Genomic DNA, 10,680 nt, shown 5'->3' with positions numbered 1-10,680 from the left:
CAATTCTTTCCTACTATTAATCTCTCAGTTTGCTTCCCTTTACTATTTTCCCATTTTTACGGAGGGTTGACAATAATCCACGAGGCTGCGATAATTTTTATATAATTTTGAAAGAGACTGGCCTTGGTCGATGCCACCTGACCCGTGTGTCCAGGTGGAAGCTGAATCGAGCAAACTGGCCCTCTTTCATTGCTCTCTTACAATGCCAAAATCAGGGGTTTGATTCCCCTCGGTGGGCTAAGCAGAGAGCCCTTTGTGGCTTTGCTATATGAAAAAACACAAACACACTTCATTGCTCTCACAGAACGTGATTCTGTCATCATCTGTAAGCCATCAACAGACGACTGTGTGACAGCAGTAACTGACTGTATTATGCAGGCAGCTGCTGAATGTATTGCTAAAACCTCGACACGTTTTCCACGATATCCTCATACGTGGTGGAATCTTGTCTACCACATGGCACAAAAGCTTAAAAACAAGCCTGGGATACTTTTTGTAGGTATCCCACACTCTCGCACCTCATCGTTTTGAGCAAGCCCGTGCACATGCTCAGTGAGTAAAACATGAAAGCCCAAAGGAATTTTGGATTAAATTTACAACCCGCATATCTTCTACCACCAGTTCCTAAGTCATGTGGGACAAGATTCGAAAGGTCATTGGGCAATATAATTCTGTCTCCTTTTCGATCTTGCTCTCTGATGGTCAAGATGTAGCTGATACCTAGAGCATCTTCGATACTTAAGATGAAAGCTTTAGTTGGGTATCTAGCACTGATGCTTCTTCCTCCACCTTCTTAGCCATCAAGACTCAAGCATAGTGATCACCTCTTTCCTTTCGAGCTGATTGTTTCCATGACTATAATCGTCCCTTTACATTGGTGGAACTCAAACTGGCTCTTCATCAGTCTGGCAGTACATTGGTTGAACCTGATGATGTATACTTTAAAATGCTGCACCATCTATCTCTTGCTATTCTTCTGATTGATTTTAACTGGATCTGGCAGGAGAATATTTTTCATGATGTCTGGCACCAGGCTATTGTTCTACCTTTCTCCAATTGCTTTGACGAGCTGTTTCTGTAAGACCTTTAGAGAAGATGGTTAATGCTCATCTTGTTTGGTTTCTCGAATAAAACAACCTTCTCTTGCCTACCCATTGTGGGTTCTAACAGAAGTGCTCCACTATGGACCACCTGAATCAACTTGAAACATCAATCAGAAAAGCCTTTCTCAAACGACGACATCTTGTATCAATATTCTTTGACATTGAGAAGGCTTATGATACAACATGGAGGAATGGCATTTTCCGAGACCTCCATATATATGGGTTATGTGGCCATTGGCCCATTTATATTAAATTTTTTTTATTGGACAGGAGATACCATGTTCGAGTAGGTGCGACTTTCCCGTTCTTTCTACAGGGCTGTGTTCTGAGTGTCACATTTTTCAGTATAAAGCTTAATGCTTTCTCTGCACAACTCCCTCTTGCTGTTGCAAACGGGCTTTATGTCGATGACTTTCACATATCATGTCTGTTGTCAAACATTAGGTATATTGAGTGGCAGCTACAGACTGCTTTCCATCGTTTTCTAAAGTGAACCACAGCAAACTGCTTTAACTTCTCTCTCTCTAAAACTGTTTGCATGCACTTTTGCTACTAACGAAGTATTCACCATGATCCTGAACTTCGTATCAGTGAAGTTGTGCTGCCTGTGGTCCTTGAGAAAAATTACTTGAGGCTCATCTTTGACTGTAAGATGATCTTTATACCACAAATCAAGCAGCTACTGGTCAAATGTACAAGAGCACTGAAGATCCTCCGTGTCCTCTTTCCACCACTTGGGGAGCAGATCGATCTTCTGTGCTAAAGTTATATCATGCTCTTATTATCTCTCAAAACTCGGCTATGGATCATTGGTCTATGGCCCTGTAAAGACCTTGGCCTTAAAGAGTGCCGGACCCCATTCATCATCAAAGATTTCAGCTCTGCACTTCCCCAGTTAAGAGTTTATACATAGAGTCTCGTGAACTTTTTTTGTACCTCTACCATTTGCAACTGTTTATACTCTATGCTTCGAAACTTCGTTCATTACCAAAGTGTCCACCCTGTGATTGTGTTTTCCTTTTTTAGTGCGCTATACTTTTCAGAACACATGATCTACCATTACTTCTTCTGGCCTTCGTATCCAGGCACAGTTGGATGAATTGAGTCTGTCCTTGGATAACATTACTGTGTCCATTGGTCAGCCCATCCCACCATGGCTTCTTACAGTCCCCAAATGTGACCTGTCTTTAAGTCATTTGAGAAAAGTAGACACTTCCGATTGGAAATACTGTCTGTTATTTGCTGAACATCTTTTGAACCATCCTTTCATTCCTAGTTATACAGATGGTTTGAAATCAGATGACTGTGTGGGTTCTGCCATGGTTTGTTGTGGTTTTGTGGTTATGCGCAGAATCTCCTCTAGAGGTCTCTGCTCACTGCTGAACTTTACACCATTTCTCTTGCCCTGGATCACGTAGAAGCTAAGCAGTACTCAAACTGCACTATATAATGTCTTGTTTTGTTCTCTTCTGGCCCTGGAATCACTTCACGTTAGTTTACACCCTGTTCTTGTCAATATTCAGAACTGACTGGCCCATTTCTCTTTAACATTTACTTCTCTCCAGTTTTTCTGGATACCTGGCAACGTTGGTATCCGCGGGAACGAGCTCACTGACACTGCAGTCAAATCTGTTTACTGTGGCACTATCATTGCTGTGCTCATTTCATACATGGACAATGGTGTGTATTAAAGGCTCGGCTCTGTGCCAGTTGGCAGTCGACTTGGTGTGAGGAACATGAAAACAAGCTTTTCCAAATAAAAACCTATACTGGATTTTGGCCGTCTTGCTTTTGAAGGATTGGAAAAAGGAAGTTGTTCTTACTAAACTACGCATTGGTCAGAGTTTTTTACCTCATCATTTTCTTTTGTCTAGGGACTGTTGCACCAATGAGTTTTCTGTGTAACACTCGGGTCACAATAAGCCACATTTTACAATCTTTCCGTCGTTATGGCTCTCAATAAAGGTACAGTTATAAACATGTTCTGTCCCAAGGTTCATCCATAACGTTAGACAGTGTTATTGGTGATGATGACACTGTCCATCTTGGAAATATTTTCAGTTTTTAAAAGCCGTTAATCTTTTTAATGCTATTTAAGTTTTTTAATTTATACATTAGACCTTTTTAATGTGATTCGATTTTAATAATCAAAGTCCATCAAGTTCAATTTGAAATTAGAAAATGGCATTAACGTCAAAAAACTCAAAACCAAGATTGGATAGGCCAACTTCAGGTGACTAACGCTGCTGTTTGAACTACCTGTTAGTCATACTAGTGAGTTTTATAATTAAAATTTTGCTGGAAGTCTTTCAAATCTTTTATTACTTTCTGAAAATGACCATAATGTCAAATAACTTGGAGTCAGGATTGGAAAGGCCAACTTCAAGTGACTGATGGTGATCGAGGTTTTTGAACTTATCTGTTAGTCTTCCTGGGGAGTTATGATAATTACCATTATGCTACAGAAAGCTCTTTACAAGTTGTATTGCTGTAGTTTTTCTCTTACTGCTGTAGACTGGATGTAAACATTGGTTTTAATGCTATTTATGTTTTTTGAACTTTGTTTTGTTTTACTTTAATTTATTTTTATGTTTGTTTGTTTGTTTTTGGAATTTCGCACAAAGCTACTCGAGGGCTATCTGTGCTAGCCGTCCCTAATTTAGCAGTGTAAGACTAGAGGGAAGGCAGCTAGTCATCACCACCCACCGCCAACTCTTGGGCTACTCTTTTACCAAGGAATAGTGGGATTGACCGTCCCATTATAACGCCCCCACGGTTATTTTTATGAATTTCACTAAATTTACTTTTAATTTTAACTTTCTACCAGATGTTTAGTGTTAGGAGGCAAGCTGCTTGTGCCATAAAATACCAAACCAATCAACCAGCCTTTTGGCTTCTGTATCCAGGTGGAGTTTGCTAAATTAGGTCTGTCCTTGAATGACACTTTTGTATCCACTGGTCAGCCGATCTGAAGAAGGTAGATACTTACAATTGGAAGTACCTTCTTGTAGTTACTGAACATCTTTCAAACCATCTTTTCATTCCCATTTATATGGATGGTTCAAAATCAGGTGACTGTGGGCTCTGCTATAGTTTGGTGATTTCACACAGAATCCCTTTCTACAACATTTGTGCTCACTACCAAATTGTACGCCACTTCTCTTGCCCTGAATCACAAATAAACTATGCAGTACACAAACTCTACTATTTATACCAAATCGCTTTACTCTCTATTGGCCTTGGATTTGCTTCACCTTAGTTCTAACCCTGTTCTCGTTCATATTCAAAACTGACTGGCCCATTTCTCTTTATCATCTACTTCTACTCAGTTTTTATGCATAGCAGGCCACGTCTATATCTGCAGGAATGAACTCTCTGACATTCTGTCTGCTCTGGTGCTCTCACAGCCATACCTGACTCATACGTGAACTATGGCCCTGTATTCAAGGCTCGATTATGTCCTAATTGACAGTCGACATGGAATGAGCAACGTGATAACAAACTTTTCCAGATCAAACTTTCTCTTGCTCTTTGGCCGTCTTGCTTCCATGTAGATTGGAAAGATGAAGTTGTCCTGGCTAGGCTACACATTGGTCACAGTTTTTATCCCGTCGTTTTGTTTTATCTGGGGCTGATGCACCAATGTGTGATCTGTATGACATTCAAGTCACAATAGCTCGCATTTTCCTGTCATGTCGTCATTATGATTGTGAATGACAGCATCATTTTAGACATATTTTTATTATAGGTTCATCTTTGACGTTGGACAGTGTTATTGGCAATAGTGATACTGTCCACCTCAGTTGTGCTTTTAAGTTTTGATGAGCCATTGCCATTTTAATTCTATTTAAGTTTTTAATTCGAAAATTGGTCTTTGTTTTGTTCTAACGTCATTCCTTTTATGTATTTTAATAATTTTATTTTGATATTTTACTGGTTGTTTGACGCAGATAGCCTAGTTACTTTGTGCCAATAAATGCCAACCAACCAACTTTATCTAAACTCTCTCCTGATTCAGACAAACTTCTATGTCTGATGTGTGGTCTTTGTTGTTATTGCCTGCATGGTATGTTCACAAGTTTCAATACCCATCTCTTTATCTCTTGACAACTTCCTCCCTTTAAAGATCTTTCTCCCTTTACCCTTACTAATTTGGTTCATTGTTCAATCCAGTTGCCTTATTCCTCTTTTACCCCTATCAAAAATATGTTGTTATGTGTTTCGTATTACCAATAATATCACATTACCTTTCCAATGCTTTTCATCTAATTTGGCCTTTAGCATAGTTGCATATGTGGACCACCCCCTAGATATTCATATCTCATTCTATCGAGTTGCAGTTTCTCATCTTTGGAGTATCACCTGCTACCTGTGTCTACACTTCAGACATCAGTGTGGGTATTACACTAGGTAGGTCTTTATTAATGCTTTCTTTTCTTCCTGGGTACTTTGATTCAAATATCTTCTTTTGGAACCCACTCCATAGCAAATGGTGCCTGAGCAAATGTTCTTATACACAAATCCACATTGTATGCCATGTTGATTCACATGCTACTTCCATGGCTTTGTACGCTCACCTTTCATGTGGGATGTTTCATAAGATCACTGCAGGATCAATGACTTCGTGATATATCTGTGATAAATAGGCCAGTCCAGGACTGTATCACCTATCAACAGATGGGTTAAGCAGAAGAGGATGGCTGCCAATAACTGCCATGTCATGATTGAATAAAACTGTACAGTCTGCTTTTCAAAATAGGGTTTCATGATCACCCATTACAATATCTCGGGTATTGCAGTCCATAAACACATACTGATGCTCTTTTCCTTCTGTTCTTTTTGTGGATTATAGGAGTCCTCACTGCTTTCAACACTGTGGTGTTTAACCATGAACGTATCCTACTGGATGGCTTCCACATATATTACTATAATTATTCATTTCAGAATAGGGTGGTGGCTTTCTGCTGGTCCAGAAGGTGTATTATCCTCTCCAATTAGACACATAAACAGAGTGACATAACTCAGTACAAATCGCTCTTTCAATTAGATGCTATCACCCTACCCTTGCAAGGACGTCAGTACAATGTGGACTCGTTTTAAAGTGAATAAATCAACGTAAGTTTTCATACTGGTTTCTAGTTGTCTATCTTTCTCCCACAATTCTTCCTTTTGTGCTGTGGGTAACAGAGGGTATATGGGGATTATTTCTGCCTCTGTCCTGAACATGTCCTTGTTTTCTCTTGTGATGGTGATATTAGTAACCTTTAAATGTTTCGTACCAGTCTCGTGGTTGCGGAAGTTGATTTCATGCGATGGACTAGACTTCCCTTGGATACCAGATGACATACTTCCAGGTCCATGGCTCAATGCCACTCCTGTGTCATGCTCTGGAAGCAGTCATTTCCTCACATTCCCAACTTCATGGCTTAAAATGTAGATATACCATTTACATTTTATCCTCAACCCACTCACACGTGGATGTTGGTTCCAATTCTACACCATGAAATGCATCCTCCTTTACCTACTTTCTTTCTGTGGGACTGAATTTTGTTAATTATTTGTTTGGGATTATTTTCCCACTCAGATGTTCTCCCTTCCTTTTCTGCTACGTTTTTCGTAGCTGTTTATGGCGACAAAATGTATTTCAGAAGTGGTACAGTACCTTTACTCTGATCGTTTGATCTGTTTCTCTTATATAGAGAAGTACCATTCGGATTTTTTTGTAGGTACGTTTGTTCTTCATTTCCACTGGTCCTTCCTCCTATTCAATGTGGGATTCTAGCTAGTCTTATGATAAGAAGGAAATACCATAACGGAAGTTACATTTTTCCATAAAATGGAAATGTATTTCCGATCTGTACTTCTCTCCCCTCACACTCCCCCCCCAATCTTCCATAGCTTATCTTCTGCAAAACTAGGAAGTGATTGTTCGGTAGAGGTGCCCCCCGCTAGTACAGCGGTATGTCTCCGGATTTACAACGCTAAAATCAGGGGTTCGATTCCCCCTCGGTGGGCTGAGCAGATAGCCCTTTGTGGCTTTGCTATACGAAAAACACACACACTCGGTAGAGGTGCATACGGGAGGACAAATGTGTTACGTGATGATGCTTGGAGAGGTGATGCATGAAAGACATGTTGGAATCTTTGATTTCAATAGGGGTGTGGTGCGTAGTGCAGAATTATTGTGGCATGCGTTATAAAAAACGTTCACATAAGGGCTCAGGGAGAAAAAGTTAATTCTTGTTAGTGAAATAGAAAGTACCTATTCGAAATACGTTTTCTGTTTTGGATAATTATGACATTTATAAGCTATAAAACAACATATGGTATTTTAATATTAGTTTGGTGTGTTTTTAATTTAACAGTGTTAAGACCAGAGGAAATGCAGCTAGTCATCACCACCCACCGCCAATGCTCGGGCTACTCTTTTACAAACGAAGAGTTGGATTAACCTTCAAATTATAACGCCCCGACAGCTGAAAGGGCGAGTATGTTTCCTGTGACGAAGATTCGAACCTATGACCTTCGGATTACGAGTCGAGTGCCTTAACCACCTGACCATGTCGGGCCTTTTAATATGAGTAACAAATAATCTTGTGGCACTTAAATTTTTAATCCTTATTTACTGAAATTTATCATTTAAACCAACTAAGCTTTAAACTGTCAATTATGGGTTGTATTTTACTGGAACACTTCTCAAGAAGCTGTAAAGCGAAACATGAGTGTTCATTGAGTCAAAGAAAAATGAATATCAAAGCCCCCAGTAGTACTGTAGCATGTCTGCGGACTTGTGCCGCTGGTAATCTGGTTTTGATATTCGAACAAACAAATTTTCAAGTAATTTAATATCATTAATAAAATGTCTTTTATGCACTACCGAAATTGAATAATATTAAGAACTATATAAAAGCAATTAATATACCATACAAATATAAATAAGCGTTTGTCAACAAAGATTAATTATAATATTTGTTTTTGAATTTCGCGTAAAGCTGCACAAGGGTCATTTGTGCTACCCGTCCCTAATTTAGCAGTGCAAGACTAGAGGGAAGGCAACTAGTCATCACAACCCATCGCCAACTCTTGGGCTACTCCTTTACCAACGAATAGTGGGATTGACGATCACATTCTAACGCCCCCATGGCTGTAAGGGCGAGCATGTTTGGTGCGACGGGGATTTGAACTCGCGACCCTCAGATTACGAGTCAAGTGCCTTAACCACCAGGCCATGCCGGGGCCAATCCGATATGTATGTAGTTCTTGAGAATTATTACACTAATGCCCAGAACGTTGTATCTGTTGTAAAAATAATCTTCGTTACCAACGAATAGAGGGATTGACCGTTACATTATAACGCACCCGCGACTGAAAGGGCAAGAATGTTTGGTGAGACGAGTGCTCTAACCATTTGGCCATACTGGGCCTAATTATATGTTTCGACTGCTATACAGAACGTTTTAAATTACACCATTAAATATATGAATGATGTTAAATCTCCTATTTAGACAAAAAAATCCATCTCTTGTGTTTTCATCATAAATTACAATTCCTGTATTGTTCTGTGCTGTTGGTTTGTTGTTGCAACCAACATTTTTAGATATAAAATATAGTTTAGTGTAAGTATTATTAATTTATTTATCTTTTGAGATTATATTTCAATATTATTAATTTTTTCATAATAAAAATTAAAAGCAGACGATCTGGAAGTTGTGTTTGTAAGTTACTGATCTGGATGTCAACGCCTCAATGAGAGATATAAAAATGCAACAACCAGGCGAGTGAGGGGGAAGAGAGCGAAAATCGAAATTAATTATTTGAAAGATAGATTCGGTCAGAGAAAGGTTAGATAACGAAAAGTTAAACGTCGTCAAAAAGAATAGCCTAACGGTTAATATGTTAAAGGAAGATTAACAATTTTCTCCGCCCGAGTCGCGCCAAACATGCTCGCCCTCCCAGCCGTGGGGGCGTTATAATGTGACGGTCAATCCCACTATTCGTTGGTAAAAGAGTAGCCCAAGAGTTGGCGGTGGGTGGTGATGACTAGCTGCCTTCCCTCTAGTCTTACACTTCTAAATTAGGGACGGGTAGCACAGATAGCCCTCGAGTAGCTTTGTGCGAATTTCAAAAACAAACAATTTTCTGACATTTTTGAGAGAATAACTTGTGTCGTCAAAGTGTTTTCTAAGGTCACTGAACCTACCTTTCACAAAAACAGCAGACATGTATCAAAAGTGAGGATACTGTTATGATAAAAGGAACAACAAATGTAAAAGAAATAAGAGAGTTAAACACTGTTATTGTTCAAATTAAAAATATATAGAAAGGTAGTTCAGCTTTTCAACTGGATTCTAAAGCAGTTTATGGACTGGTACTCTAGCATGTGAGAAAGGTGAGTTTGAAACTGAAGTCCTTGCTAATAGAAGTCGAGTTTCTTCACAATGTTAACAGAGAGAATAGAGCCTCTATGGACCTGGCTAAGACAGATTCATTTAGATACTAGACTCAACCTTCAATGTAATAAAAGGCCCACGGTTTTTGTGGGTTCATATTATACTAACTACAGTTTGTGAACAACTTCTCAATGATATCAAAACCGCTGTCAGCTCTCAAGTAGAAATGCGTTTTGAGTTAAGTTAGATGAGTGGCCAAGCATTCTGATCTATATAACTTACTGTAGTGGATATTTCAAAGATAGCCTATTCCAAATGGATGTAAATTGTTCTTGTACATTCACATAATTAGCAATGAAGCAGAATATATAATAATTTATGTTAGTCTATGTTTATAGCTTCTGAATGAAGACACTGTCTGACAAATAAAGAGCTGCTGGCTGTTGTTGTATTTATAAAGCTCTTTCATCGTTACTTGTATAGTAGAAGGTTCACCAGCTAGATGAATCATACTTCACTGAGGTGATTAGTAACTATTGAACTTTAAAAATCTAGAAAGTATGATAGCACGTTGGGTAACAACATACAAGAGTATGAATCTGTCACAATTCATTGTCTGGGCCACCAACATTGAAACTGCACAGATTACCATGCTGCATGGTGAGATCTGGTTTATTTGTGAAATGTTGTAATCCTGGGCATCATGTGTGAGTTAAAATCATTGTTGTGTCAGTCGAAGAGATGATTGGATATGAAATAGTCAAATCTACTAACAGATAGATACCATATGTAATGCTTCAGGAGCTTCAGGACACATAAATAAAGAACCCTAGTATACGATTTGTGCTTCTTCTAGTTAGCAAAAGCAAATCTGACCAGTATAAGTGAAGTAGTTTAGCAAGAATTATTGTAATATGTTACATTGTATAAACAACTGTGGGTGCAAGAAGGGAGACTTAGAATTGCAATCAACATGAGAGTCTGTGTTCTGGTAGTGCTATAGGCAATGGTTTATGCAGGAAATACTCTGAAATATACGCAGAAAAGGATTGTAGGGCACCATGGTGTAATATTTACTTGTAATAACATTTGTTGGCAGTTCTGACTTCAAATAAGTCGCGATTATGGGCACTGGTAGAAATTTTATACAGTGTATATTGCTCCGAGGAAAAGCCAACCAAGATAAC

This window comes from Tachypleus tridentatus, chromosome 7 (assembly GCF_004210375.1).
Source record: "Tachypleus tridentatus isolate NWPU-2018 chromosome 7, ASM421037v1, whole genome shotgun sequence".
NCBI lineage: Eukaryota > Metazoa > Arthropoda > Merostomata > Xiphosura > Limulidae > Tachypleus > Tachypleus tridentatus.
This window is presented reverse-complemented; position numbering follows the sequence as displayed.